The sequence below is a fragment of the Pelodiscus sinensis genome, chromosome 11 (assembly GCF_049634645.1).
Source record: "Pelodiscus sinensis isolate JC-2024 chromosome 11, ASM4963464v1, whole genome shotgun sequence".
In the NCBI taxonomy this organism is placed as follows: domain Eukaryota; kingdom Metazoa; phylum Chordata; order Testudines; family Trionychidae; genus Pelodiscus; species Pelodiscus sinensis.
This window is the reverse complement of record NC_134721.1, coordinates 40,574,314-40,589,590: the sequence shown is the minus strand read 5'-3', so window position 1 is coordinate 40,589,590 and position 15,277 is coordinate 40,574,314. Positions and strand designations below refer to the sequence as shown.

At 41.0% G+C, this 15,277-nt stretch overlaps 1 protein-coding gene across 2 annotated transcripts in view; it reads right to left on the bottom strand.

Moving 5' to 3' along the window:
* SFMBT1 (Scm like with four mbt domains 1) overlaps positions 1–15,277 on the bottom strand; it is a 181,206-nt gene that overhangs the window by 133,670 nt on the left and 32,259 nt on the right. The gene's annotated exons all lie outside the window — the stretch shown is intronic.

The window sequence follows — 15,277 nt, the reverse complement described above, 5'->3', positions numbered from 1 at the left end:
ACTGAGTAAATTGATCTAATTTCATTACCACGCTGTATGAAATATAAAAAGTAAACAATGACCATGAGAAGTTAATAAGACAAAATTATGTCAGGAATACTCAAAAGTTGCATTAATAACAGATGAGAAAGTATGATTATCTTATTTAGGAAAAGAACAAGCATACAGAAGCTCTGAGTATGATAACAATAATTAAACTTCTACTAACGACAACCACCCAGCAGCATTAAATATAAATATACCAATACATTAACTGTTAGTCAGAAATATCAGTAATCAAATGGAAAATTTAACTCAATCAGTTTATAAGACTGCATATTCAGAAAGCTCTTCATTTTTAACCAGGAACATACTCTCATCCTTCTTCACAAATTAACCTACCAAATAAGTTCTCTCGACAGCAACCCATTAATTTCCCTATTTGCACCACTATGGATAAATCTTGAGACTTTAAACCACAATCTGTACTTCTTGCACTGGTCAAAAGTCCTTCTCTTCCATATAATACATGCAACCATGTGGAACTATTTTTTTCTGAGCCACAGTAAATGGACATTCAAGTACAGCTTTTGATATGCAGAATCTTGGCAACAAATCACGATTAATTTTAATCACCCAATTGATGGCGTTAATTTTAAAATCTGTAAATCTTACTACAAACCCATAGCATGGCATCGCTGTTATTAGTGGTCATCAAAAGCCAAACTTTGTTCTGACAACTTGTCTCGCTTGTTTTCTATTGGGATGCATGGAGGAGAAGACAGAAATAAGACACACTTGGAGGAAGAAGAAGCATGGAATTCTCATCAGTTATACTCAGCATCTACCAAGACTATCACCACTTCCGCGCAGGTTTGTGACTATATCAGCAGGACAACCAACATTATTGGTAGTTTTAAATATTCATTGATTTCTCCTCTTATTTATGGGAAAATTACATGACATGGAATACCTTACTCATGAAGAATGAAGTTTAGAACATAGAAGATGTCACGCTCCATAGCCAGCACTACACTTTCTTCATTGTATTCCTTTGTTATATATGGTCATGCCAATTCTCTTTCAGAATGTGATCTGAAGAAGTGGGTCTGGCCCACGAAAGCTCATTACCTAATAAACTATCTTGTTAGTCTTTAAAGTGCTCCATCTTTTTTCCTTTTGTTTTACAGAATGCTATGGTATTTTATATTATAGCTATTTTTAAAAAAAGCTAGAACAAATAATATCATGCCTGAGATAGAACAAATCTAAACAAGCAAAAATGTGCCTGGCCAAGTGTACAGTGATGTAGATTAGGAGGAAAGAGGTTGCTTTCTGACCATATAGCGATCATCACTTTATACCTTAAAGCATGAGAGCTGATTGTTTCTATCTTCTTTTACATCATCTGTTAATGATACTACTGGATGGAAGATACTGGATCAAATGGACCAATAGTCTGATCCATTATGATGAAGCCAATATTCCTCAATTCAGCTTTTAGTCTTCAAAATTAACTTATCATTTCTTTTTCCTTGTGACTAGAAAGTTACAAGGAAGTTACTATTATTTATACTCCACCGGAAAGTGTTTTGCCATTAGGAATATTATGATATCCACAAATCGGTGTCTTGTCACCCTATCCCTGCAGCAGGAAGATAGCAAAATAAATCAATAAACACAATGTCTTGGGTGATGCTTGGGAAAATCAATTTGTGTTTGAATGCACAGCTTAGCTACAGATTGCACTGTATGCAAGCAGGCTGCATTAGGCACCATAGTAATTTTTGGCCTTTTATGGGGAGTGTTCACAGACCTCCAGAAAGGCTTCTATCTCTCGACATCCTCATTGCTTTTCATTCAGCTTTTCCCCCACTATTTAAGTTTGTATATAATCCTGTGTCTTTTAAATAAGAGCTCCTGCCCATTCTTTTTGAGAACACACTGGAATGAGGGGTTTTTCCATAGGCCATTTTTTTTCTGTATTTAATTTTGTTTTAAATGCTGCCTTTCATGCTGTAGCCCAACATAAGTCTGTTCTTTGAGTGTCACTATGCTATGTGTGAGGTGTTTGCTATAAAGGATTACCCGAAAATATGGTCAGGGTCACCCTCTGCTTGAGCTCACAGTTTTATTTTCTATTAAGGATAATCTTGAGAAGTTGCAGTCCATTTAGATGACCACGGTGATTATAACAGTGTACAAAAGCCATTTTCAAAATACAGACCTATGAGAATTAGCAGATTTTCCTCTGGTTATAACAGGAAAACTTTAGGTAGAAAGGAAAGTGTTCTCGGCCTTTGTTAATATCACCCAATGTCCTGAAGGGACGGGAGGAGAAATACGGAGGGCGGGAGGGCTGAAGGAGAGCGGCACATGATTATGTCCCATCCTGTCCAGCAATGCAAGCAAGCACATAGTCAACCGCTATGCTGAACTGGTACCACGTTGGGAGCAGGACAGGGAACGGGATTTTCAGAGCAGTGAAATGATGCAGACAAACAAATGGCTCTTTACTTTACAGTAACTATTGTTCTTTGGAGATGTTTGTCTACATACATTTGTTCCAGTCTTGGTGCAGATGTTTAGCTCTGACAAAAAATTTAAAGGGAATTGGTTTTTTGGTAAATGTATCAATTGGTTCCCCAAGCAGCAAGTTTAAAAGAAGCTGCTTGAACTTGTGGAAGGAGCCGTGATCTTACCAGGAGGCTAAGCTAGATAGTTGATGAGACAGCCTAATACAGTCTGGACCCATTTTGATAACCTGTAGGATGGTATGGCTTTTGTTCCTTTTCTTTTTCTCTGCAAAGGGACCTACATGATTTTATTCTATCCAAGAAGAATGAAAAGGCCCTGAGAACATTCGGTGTGTAATGTCTTGCTGCCCCTTGGTCGGCATGGGATTTATGAAAGGACACAAATGACGGTGAGTCACAAATCACTTCAGGAAAACATTTTGAAGGGGGTCTGAATGTAATCTTACTTTTATGGAAATAAGGATGGGGGAATTTGCCACACATGCTTTTAATTCTCTTACCCTGCAAGCTGGGGTGACTATCAATAAGACGAGTGTCTTCAATGGTAGATGCCAAAGGCTGATAGGGGAAACACAACTCAGTTAGAACCACACTGCAATGCCCTGAGAGAACATCTAGCCAGTGGTGCTATTTCAGGATATCAGAGGTATCCCAAAATAGCTACTTCACGTCTTTTAAAATGCACCTGGTATTTTGAAATATTTTTTGAAATGACTGGCATGCTATTTAAGCATCCCTGTAACCCTCATGTTAAGGGATATGTCAAAATAGCGCATTATTTTGAAATTTGGCACTGCGTAGATGCTCCAAATGTCAAAATAGGCTATTTTGAAAATGCAATCAAAATAAGATACGCAATTTGTGTAGCACAAATTGAGTATCTTGTTTCGAGTTTAGGATGCTGTGTAGACGCACCCTGAAATGGGGAGAGGGTAGTGAGCTGTATCAGTGGGAATAAATGAGTTATCCCTGTAAAGAATCTCCTTACTCAAATATGTGAAAACACAATGTTGTCTTGTATAGGATGTTTGTGAGATACCAGGTATACTCTGATGGAGCTAATGAGAGGAGGGAGTCCAAAATATGAGAAATAACAGAGTATGTGAGAGAGCTGATGTTGCTCTGTTCCCACAATAACATTTTCCACGTCGTTGTGAAGGTTTATTTCCTACTAGCTTTTTCTAAGGTACATACAGTAAATACTCGGAAAGACAACAGTTCACATTGTGTTGTCTGAAAGCCTCCTGAGAATTCTATTCACTCAGCACCTCCAGCCTCAGAACTCAAGACCTCTAAAAACCACTAGCAAGATTTATATTTTTCTAATCTTCAGTAGAAAAGCTTTTCAAAACCAAGCAAAATCTCATCTTCCCTGACTGCAAAATGAATGCTTGCACTGCTAAAAAATTAAATGGATGACAAGCTAAGAGAGAGTCTCAGGACTCGTTAACAGTGGAATATCTATAAATCCATCCCTATTTCTGTTCAACTATTTATGCCAAGCAAGAAAGAAATTGAGAGAACTTGTGAGTCCAGCTGTATTGGAAGAATTTTGAGGAATATTCAAATTTTTGGGCATGCATTTGGACACAATTAACATATGGAACTTTTTGAGGACCAATCCATGTTGAAATACTGACTATACACCAACAATGAAAGCATAACCACTTTTCTCCCCAATACGAGGGATGCTGGAAAAAAAACCCAGTGATGAATTGGGATCTATACCATGACTGAAGCACTGGAATGGGTTACCTAGGGAGGTGGTGGAATCTCCATTCTTAAAGGTTTTTAAGTCGCAGCTTTACAAAGCCCTGGCTGGGATGATTTTGTTAGGGCCAGTCCTGCTTTGGACGGGGTTTGAACTGAATGACCTCCTGAGGACTCTTCAAGCCCCACGATTCTATGAATTCTACTTTGGCCAATCGACTTCTATATTGTCCTCCTTCCCCATTATTGCTTTTCTGAATGTCTGCTTTTAGCCTGTAATCTCTTTGAGGCAGGGGTCTGTACTTTATTTGGAATGCTCTGCATTAGGAGTACAACCATAAGCAATTAATACTTTTTCATATCTATGTAATAGAGGCTTATTTCAAGACCAATAAGACTGGGGAGAGGGAATGGCAAATTTGCAAGTGAAAAAGAAAATCAGCAATAAAACAAGACAAAACAAATTACTTTGCTAACGAAGAGGAATTGATTTTCAAATATTTCAAATGCCCACATGCTCCCATACTGATTTGAGCCTAGAATGTTATTTATTTACTAACCCTTTTCAACCCACCTTTCAATATGCAGTTGCTTGATAAGGAATGCTTCTGGGAGAAGCATAGTAGATTTAATAGTTTAACAGAGTTTTTGACTGACTCCAGTGAAGGCAAACAGTAGGAATTAATAGAGAACACTTGTTGGACATTTACTTTTCTTTTCTCATTTAAATTTGTCTTTTCCTCGCTGCCTCCATGTAATGGAAAATATAATGAAGAATCATGGTATAATATTTAAAGGATATCTACTGTTTGGTCAGGATTACTGGGTTCTAATTCCAGCTCTATTACTGATTGTAAAACCGTTGAAATAGTTAAGCTATGTCTAGACTGCAGGCTTCTTTCTGAAGAAGCTTTTCTAGAAGAGATCTTCCGGAAAAGCTTTTTTCGACAGAGAGCGTCTACACAGCAAAAGTGCAACGAAAAAGCGATCTGCTTTTTCGAAAGATAGCTTCCATAGTGATTGGACACTAGCTTGCATTTCAGTTGTGATTACTGTGAAAGGTGTGGCGGGGTACCTGTGCTTTTTCTTGGAGGCCTCCTCTTTCGAAAAAACACTCTCTTCCGCATCCACACACACCTTTTTCCAAAAAAGTTTTTTCAGAAAAAGGCTTCTTCCTCATAGAAAGTGGTTTACTGCTGTCGGAAAACCCCTCTCTTCTTTCAACTTCCTGTCAATAAAAACGCAACAGCAGTGTGGACGTAAGTGTAGTTTTTCCGGGAAAACGGCTTTTTTTCTGGGAAAACTCTGCAGTGTAGACATACCCTCAGTTTCTTTTGTGCTTTGGTAGATCTGTCTGTAAGGAGAGCATAACAGTACTAGGTTAGCTTGTTATAAGTTATAATTAATGTAAGTTAAGCCTTTTGAGGACATTGCACTAAATATTACTGTGGTGGAGGGAGCTGTACCACTCAAGAGGTTGTTTTTTCCCCCCATAAACTGCACATTCGAAAAAGCCTTTGACAGCGTTGATAGAGACATTTTGTGGAAACTGCTGCAACACCGTGGCATCCCATCCAAAATTATTAACGGATCTGTTCTACGTACTACCCCTCGATATGCCAAGCTGTTCACAATGGTGTCTTGACAGAATCCTTCAGCATACTCTCAGGAGTGCGACAAGGGTGCCTATTGTCACCTTGCCTGTTCTTAAGCACAATGGACTGGATTTTGAGCAGGACAACAGATGGCCGTCAACGGGGCATTCAGTGGACACTTTTCAAACAGCTAGAGGACATTGATTTTGCTGATGATGTCGCCCTCCTTTCACACCAACATGAAAGCATGGAAGAAAAGGTCGCAACACTAGAAAAAACTGCCTCAATGATTGAACTGAGCATTAACAAAGGAAAGACCAAGACAAGGAGTATCGACCAGTCCAACAACACCACCTTCACACTGGGAGGGGATGACCTGGAAGATGTGGAGCAGTTCATCTACTTGGGGAGTATTTTGGGCAGAGACAGAGGAACAGACAAGGATATCAATGCTAGGATAGGGAAAGCAACAGCTGCATTCAAGCTCTTTGTCCCTTATAGAGTTCACAAATAATATCTGCAAAGACAAAACTGCAAATCTTCAACACAAATGTGAAGAGTGTGCTCTTGCATGGATGCGAGACGTGGCACACGAAAAAGTGTTCAAATCACAAGCTACAGACATTCCTAAACAGATGCCTGAGGTACATCCTTCACATCAAATGGCAAGACTTTAAGTTAAACAAAATCTCAGTTTCATTTGGGCTATGTCTAGACTGCAAGCCTCTTTCGAAAGATACTTTCGAAAGAGCCTCTTTCGAAAGAGCGCATCTAGACTGCACGCGGAATTTTGAAAAAGCAAGCCGCTTTTTTGAAAGAAAGCACCCAGTGAGTCTGGATGCTCTCTTTCTAAAAAGCCTGTTTGCTGTCAAGAACGCCTTCTTTCAAAAGAGCACTTTCGAAAGAAGGCGTTCTTCCTCGTGGAATTAGGTTTACCACCGTCGAAAGAAAAGCCGCATTCTTTCGATTTAATTTCAAAAGAACGTGGCTGCAGTCTAGACGCAGGTGAAGTTTTTTCGAAAAAAGGCTACTTTTTTCGAAAAAACCCCTGAGTCTGGACACAGCTTTGGTGGCTTAGAGTGTGAAAAGCAAAGTTGCAATATGTCACATTTGGTGCACAACGAGTTGAATTCTGTGCAGAAACAGGACAATTTTTAAATTAAAGAGGGCTCATTTCATTAAAAATGGTTCTGTTTTCAGACAAGATGTTTTGCAGAGTTGCGTGTGACACAACCCATTTCCAAAATGGGGATGAAAAGAAAAGCTCAAACTTTTGAAATTTCATTTTTTTTCTGCAAAATTTTCAGTTGGACTTATTAAAAACAGTGTAACTGAATGCCACCCAAGAGTGAAGCTCTTCTGTCTGCCCTTTCCCAAATTCCCTAGTTGCTTTTCTGATGTGTACTAATGATTTTGAAAATTAAAATGTCCATCTCTTTGTTCATGAATAGATTTTTGTAGTCAGTTCTGAACTTGTACCACGGAGGGTGTGGCAAATTTCCAGTTTTGTTTCGAGGGTCCTGCGCTTCTAGGCAGTTAGGGCACCCCTTAGAGGCTCACGTGACCCTCAGCATAGCCTCTGTCCTTCTCTGGAGGCAAGGGTCACAGCCTACGGAGCCACCTTCATCATAGGCCAGTCAATGGGTTTGGCATGAAAACACTCCTTAGTCTCAGGCTTCCTTCTCAGGGAATGTTTCTGAGGTGGTGCGAGGAGGGCTGGGAGGATCCCGGGCTAACGATCTACTCTGGGTTCCAGCCCAGGGACCCTAATGGCAGCAGCAACAGGTAGTTTTCTCTCCATTATCAGAGTTATAGCTCTGTCCTAGGCCACTTCCCCAAACAGCCTCTGCCAGCACCTTGCTCCTGGTACCTATCACTCTTGCCCTCCCAGCTCTTCCACAGCACACCTGCTGCTCACTACACAGCATCTGTGAAAGGGAGCCCTTTAAACTAGTCCTAGCAGGTTCTTAATAGGCAGTAGGTGTTCTGCTTAGCTGGTCTCACTTGCTTCTAGCAAGTTCTTAACTGGCTCCATGTGTTCCAGGCCTTGTTTACACTAAAAGGAAGATTGCCACTGCTGTGATGGATCAACCGGAGTTCGAGTTAGAGAGTCTACTTAAGACTCACTAAATCAAACTCAGAGGGTGGCCCCACCGGCATCCAGTGCTATTCCTTTGGCAAGGAGTAAGGGAAGCTGATGGGAGAGTTTGTTCCCATTGGCCTCCTGCTGTGAGGATGCTACCAAGCTCAGCTTAAGATAAGCGACTTCAGTTACTTATTCTAACTGCTACTTAGAGAGTTGCCTGGGTTTTATGCTCCCTCTACCTGCTTATTGTGGGGTTTGGCTCCATGAGCTTGATACTGTGAGTGACAAGCCCCAAAAGGGGAAATGCACAGAGGTCCCTGAAGAACCCACAATTACCTTAACTCCACAATGTTGATAGTTTCCCTCTCGTACAACTGACATGGGCAGATCTGAGATGTTCTCAGATGCTCCAGTTTATACTGATAGCTGTACTGGATGGTATTATCTTATTTTGTTTTGTCAAGATCTCTATTACAATGTATACACTCTTCTTTTGTGGATCAATCTTGCCAATTGTAAACTAGGATATTTCTCTCTGATGTGCAATTGACACGCCAGGCTATCACAGGAATCTGAAACCATGTTTAACTGTCAGGATGTTGCAAAGGAGATTCACAAAAGCAGAAGCAATCACTTGATCTTGTAAAACTGAGACTAAACCTTATTTTCAATAAGAAGTGGTAGAAATATGACGAGAAAAGCCACTGAAGGGCTAACTCTGTTCAGCAGCATCAATATTATTTGTATACAATGGTTCATGTTCACCAAAGAAGCACTTAGACTAAACACCTCAACAGCTCTTAAATCCCATTCTCATCCTACAGAAATCACAAAATAAATAAATACATAAATAAACAAAGGCTTATTATAGCTCTAATAAAAAGAGCCAACTCTTTTCATTGGAATTAGCATGAAACTGCTCAAAAAACTGGTAAAGTAACTAATTATAGTAGTGTCATTAAAAAAACAATCCTAAAAATGTTCCCGATTATTATGATGCCGGAGGAGTAAAGGGACCTAAATCCTGAAGCCTTTATTCAGTGTATATGCCCATTGTTTACTTGAAACAGAACCTCAATACCGTGTTCAAAAGTATGTTAATTTGTTATTTCTTGTTAATCTGGCACTACAGATGAGAGTTGCCAATGTGGCCAGTTTCACTGTGTAGTTCACATGTGTGACACAAGGAATCAGTATCCAGTTATTTCTCAGAACTCATCATTTCTACATATTAACTTTCCAGACAACAATCAATAATTTGCAAACAGTTATTTGCTTTAGATGACTTGTTTGGGCTCTGTTTGCTTAATCCAGCTGTTTGTCCGCTTTATTACTTATTTACAAACAGCAGCAGGAAGTAGACAAAGCATTAGCCATTCATCATCCACCTCAGTCTCTGGAACATGATGATTATATATTGTACATGTCTTTGTGCTTGAAAAGCCTAACATAATATCACACTGGCAACTGAGTTAGACATGATAATTACGTTTGGCAATGTCCAGAAGCATGCAAGGCACCTCAAACTACCCCTGTGTGTTTATAAATGATGGGCCAGATGCCGCAGAATCTGGACTCCATTTCAAACATAACGTACCCAGTGGGAAACAAAACAGTAGATATCTTGACAGAAGTGGGTCTTAAGGAGCAGACATTGAGGGGTTAGTGGCCCTGTGTGCTAGTTCAGGAAGGATCTTGTAAATACAGACACAGAAGAAAGGCTTTGGAGACTATTATGGGAGATGTATGTAGTGTAGCGTAGCTGTATTGGTCCTAGGATATTAGAAAGACAAAGTGGTTAAGGTAATACCATTTACTGGGCCAACTTCTGCTGGTGACACAGACAGCTTTCAAGCCTCAGGGTATGTCTACACTACAAAGTTTTGATGGGAAAACAGCCATTTTTCCTACAAAACCTGAGTTACGTCCACACTGCAATTGCATTATTTCAAAAGTAAATCAAAAGAACAAAGGGGTTTTTTCAGTGTTGGTAATTCTCTTTCTACGAGGAAGAAGCCTTTTTCTGAAAGAGCTCTTTCAGAAAAAGGCATGTGTGGATGGGGAAGAGGCGGTATTTTCGAAAAAGAGGAAAGAGGAAAAAGCACAGGTGCCCTGATGGCCACTCTGTCCATAGTAATCACATCTTAAATGTGAGATAGCATCCATTCAGTGTGTGGATGCTTTTGTGTGTGGACACTCTCTTTTGGAAGAATTTTTCCCAGAAGATCTCTTCCAAAAAAAAGGTTCTTCTGAAAGAAGCCTGTAGTCTAGACATAGCTTCAGAGAACTCTTCTTTCCCAGACATGAAGAAGAGCAGACAAATTGAATATCAACACTATCATCTTTGGCTGGGAAGCAACACAATTAGGTATGTGTCTTTTGACACTTAAGACACTGTTCTCTTAAGAAAAATGAAAAGACCAGGCATGTTACAGGGGGTGGGGGGAAAGAAAGAAAGAAAGAAAGAAAGAAAGAAAGAAAGAAAGAAAGAAAGAAAGAAAGAAAGAAAGGGGAAGGGGGAAGGGGGAAGGGGGAAGGGGGAAGGGAAGGGAAGGGAAGAAGGAAGGCACTTTGTTAGGATGGGAAGGGATGCAACACCAGCTCTGAGTGTCCCTAGCCTCTCTGTGCCAGAAGCTGAGAGAGGATGACAGGGGCTGGATCACTTGCTGATTACTTGTTCTGTTCATTTCCTCTGAAGCACCTGGCATTGGCCACTGTCAGAGGATATAATTCTGGGCTATGTGGACCATTGGTCTGACCCATATGGCCATTCATATGTTCTAATATAGAGGATGGAGAATGCTGCAGAGAAGAAAGCCAGGAAATTATGTTGCAGGAAAAGTGCTCCATTTGTGCTTGCCAGAGCTCTGACTGTTAAACATGAAATAAAAATGATCTGTAATTACTGTGGTGTGACACTGCTGCAATTATGCCTGAGGAGGGCAGCATAGCCGTGAATAAAGTTAAGTATCCTCACTCCAGTTAAAAAACCTGGGGTTATATTCAACCTACAGGTCCTGACAGTAGAAAGTCCATACTCAAAGAAACAATACAAAGCCACTATAATCCCATTTCTGCTAGGCACGTCATAAGAGGTGGAGAGAAAAGAAAGTAAAGATGTGTCCCTCTGACCCAATACAAGCATTGGTTAGCTAAGGTTGGCCAGACCCTTTCTGCCCACACCGTTGCTACACTTTCTCAAGTATTCTGCCGGGGAAGGGCAGCTTTAGTTTTTGCCACTCCTGGAGAGTGCTAGGGAGCCAATGCAGAAATTAAAGTTATTCTGCCATGGCATGACACTTGAGAAAGGTCGTCAAATGAGACACAGATTTCCTGGTTTGTGAGGAAACTGAAAGCTCATTAGATATAACTATCATCTAGGTGCAAACAGTTCTTTGTGTAGACTCCTATGTCAGGAAGGATGCTATCAATTGACAGATTCTTACTGATTCCCTCTACATTCCTCTCTCCCACCCCCCTTCTTTTTTCCCCCTCCCGCCTCCTATTTATTTTGGGTCTGCACATCCTAAACGTATAACTCCAGTCATCTGAAGAAGTGGGCTGTGCCCACGAAAGCTCATGACACCATCTACATGATTTGTTAGTCTATAAAGTGCTACCAGACCATTTGTTGTTTTTATCTGCAATACAGTTTGCCACAAGAGAGAATCCATTCCCAGAGAGTCGTTATCAATGGTTCACAGTCATGCTGGAAGGGCACAGCCAGCGGGGTTCCTCAGGGATCAGTTTTGAGTCTGGTTCTGTAAGGGATGTGTTACTTTGAACTACATCGAATTCTTGCACACTGTAGGGATATGCACCATCGATTTTGCAAGACTGGGTGCTAAAAGCTGACCTAAATAAATTCGACCTTATCTCATAGTGTACACGTGGCCATGGATAAATCTCCTAAGACCATTTCCCTGGGTCACCCCAGCCCTCAAGACCTGGGTCTTATTTTCAGTCTAATTTTTTTTTCTTTTTTCACAAAGGGTTGCCCTGATTTAGGGTTACAATATTTGAACTTTCAAAAAAGAGGACACTCCTGAGAGGGAGCGTAACTGTATCAACTCACGTTGTGTTAATATGTTATATATAGTATTAATACAATGTGAGTCGATACAGATACGCTCCTTCTCAGGAGTGTCCATTTTTTGGAAAGTTCAAATATGGTAACTTGATTCCATCTTCATCTGCTCCATGTTGGCGATAGTTGCCTATTGCCTGCCAATTGTTTAGATCACCACTTGGGTTATATCCTATTATAGACAGTCTTTCCACCTGCAATGTGAAGGAGGCATTCTTTGGCATTAGACACCTGGGCAAGGTTCTTTAGCAGGAACTGCAAGTGAAACAGTGCATGGAGAACTGCAGATTGAAGTTAGTAAGGGAGGTGTTCCCCAGGGCAGCTGTAGGGGAAGGTCCCAGAAGTTTCCATGGCAGCTGAGGTAAAAAGCAGTGAGTATAAGAAACTGTCAGTACATGGAGCACTATGTCTAAACTGCAGGCTTCTTTCAGAAGAAGCTTTTCCGGAAGAGATTTTCTGGAAAAACTTCTTTTGAAAGAGAGTGTCTACACAGCAAGAGCACAATGAAAAAGCGATCTGCTTTTTCAAAAGATAGCTTCCACATTCATTGGACACTATCTCGCATTTCAGTTGTGATTACTGTGGACGGAGTGGCCACCAGGGCACCTGTGCTTTTTCTGAAGGTCTCTTCTTTCGAAAAAACACTCTCTTCCACATCCACACACACCTTTTTCCGAAAAAGCTTTTTCGGAAAAAGGCTTCTTCCTGTAGAATGAGGTTTACCGCCATTGGAAAAACCCCTCCGTTCTTTTAACTTTCTGTCGAAAGAACGCAATAGCAGTGTGGATGTAAGTATTGTTTTTCCGGAAAATCTCTGCAGTGTAGACATACCCTCTACACTGAGAGCAGATAAGACATTGGGAAATTAGAATGCATTTTTTTCTGGCCTTCACATAATGCTGTAGAGACTGAGGGGAGGTTTTTCCCACTCTTGCTCTAATTCACTGCAAATATTACCTTTCCTTCCATGGAGCACTGGAAAGGGAAAAGGAACTGGTGGGAACAGTCTGTTGCTCCAGTACTTTTTATCTCCTGGGATGAAGGGGAGCAGAGTTGTTTCCTATCCTCTTCTTCCTTGAAGATGAGAGTGTTGGGATTGGTCCTGCTTTGGGCAGGAGGCTGGACTTGATGACCTCCTGAGGTCTCTTCCAGCCCTAGGATTCTATGATTGCTTCATTTCCTTCCCCCTAAAAGGAAAAGGACATGACGAGGAACTAGATATAAGTGTAGAGGAGATTATCGTGGTGGAATTTTTCGGGAAAACATAGGGGCTGTGTCTACACTGGGCCACTTATTCGTGAAAATCAGCCGCTTTTCCGGAATAAGCTGCAAGCTGGCCCTTGAATTTCCAGAAAAGCAACGATGCTCTACTGTACAAAATCAGCCACTATTCCGGAAAAACTATTCTGCTCCCGCTCGGGCATAAGTCCTTATTCCGGAACACTTCTGGAAAAGGGCCAGTGTAGACAGCCCAGTAATCTTTTCTGGAAAAAAGCCCCGATTGCGAAAATGGCGATCGGGGCTCTTTTCCGGAAAAGCGCGTCTGCATTGGCCACAGACGCTTTTCCGGAAAAAGGGCTTTTCCGGAAAAGCAGCCTGCCAATGTAGACGCTCCTTTTCCGGAAAAACTGAAAACGGAATAGTATTCCGTTTTAAGCATTTCCGGAAATTCATCCCAGTGTAGACACAGCCAGGAGGAATTCATTTCATTCTCTGTTTTAGTGGACAACAGTACTACCTGCTTTGATTGTTACTGTGGTCAGAGCTCAGATGATGAAAACCTACAGATGACTAGCATGTTTTCCAGACTGGCACAGAAGGATTTTCCATCATGTAATGAATGCCCTATAATTCAAAAAAGCTGGATGCCAAAAGACTATTACTTTAATAAGACCAAGTTTCCCCAGAATGAGCTCTTGTATATTCTCTCCATGCACAGTTTCCATTAGTAAAATGTTCACTCCACTATAGCCTCATTCCTGTCCTGGTGGCACCATGGCTCTTCCCAAACATAGTAATAGAGATGTAGCCATGTTAGTCTAGTCTAGATGAAACAAAAAACAGGACTATGGACATGCCTATTTTCTTCCACAATTTGATCTGAGGAAGTGGGTCTGGCCCACCAAAGCTCATCACCTAATAAACCATCTTGTTAGTCTTTAAAGTGCTACATAGTCCTGTTTTTTGCTTCCCAAGCATATCTCTGCAAAGGAACAGCAGACAGCTTCCCTACATCTTAGGCCCAGAAATGCCAACCGGAAACTCTCCAGGGCAAAATAAGCCGTGACTAGGGTTTAGAGAAGACCCTCAAAAGGAAATTAAACCTTTCAATAACCCGTCTTTACTCCTTCTGTTGAAAAGCCCCTGAGATTACAGTTGTGGAGGGAAGACCATTTTTGCAACACTGATTTAATGAATAAAAATGTGATCTCTAAAAAGGGTGGGAAAAAAACAGCCATAAAAATTTTCCCTTAACTGGATGGAGAACAATTTCAAGACATAATACATGTAAGCAGGATCTGAAGAAATGCTTCCATTCCAGGTAGCTGGAATGGGGGAGAGATCTTGGAGGTGTTTATTTTAATACCGTTTGCTCCTGCTTTGCTTAGATTTGTTAGCTTATTCAGCAGATGGAGTGGTATTTTGCTCTTGTATTAAATGCAGGGATAGCTAAAATATAGCTACCCATGCTTGTAATTTTGTGGGACTACAGAAAAGTAGGACTGTGCTAAATTGTTGGGGCTCACAGTTAGAAGAATGAATCTTGCTAATACAGGGGCTCAGTTTTCAGAGCCCTATGAAGGGAAAGGTGAGGGAAGGTTATGCTGGTCAGAAGTCTACATGGCTTCCCCTGCCTGGACTGGATTGACCTGTTTCCCCCACTGTTCAAAGAACCGAGCTAAATAGGTTTCATTATGTCATAGAATCATAGAATCATAGAGCTGGAAGAGACCTTAGAAGGCCATCAAGTCCAGCCCCCTGCCCAAGGCAGGACCAATCCCAATTAAATCAACCCAACGAGGACTTTGTGTTGCAATTGTGGTTCTTCTACCCTGCTTGCTAATAGCTGAAATCACTGGGAGCTGGAAGCTGGGCAGAAGTCACAGCCAAGAAGTGGATGGCAGTAGATGGTGACAGAGAGTCAGCAAGGCGGTGGTGGAAAGATGTGTTGAACAGCCAACACTGCCCAACCTACCTGGTGTGAGAACATGTGGTTTTTGATTATGAGCTCTGTGGTGTTTTTCCCAAATTAATGCTAAGTTACTTCCCTCCCTTTTATTAA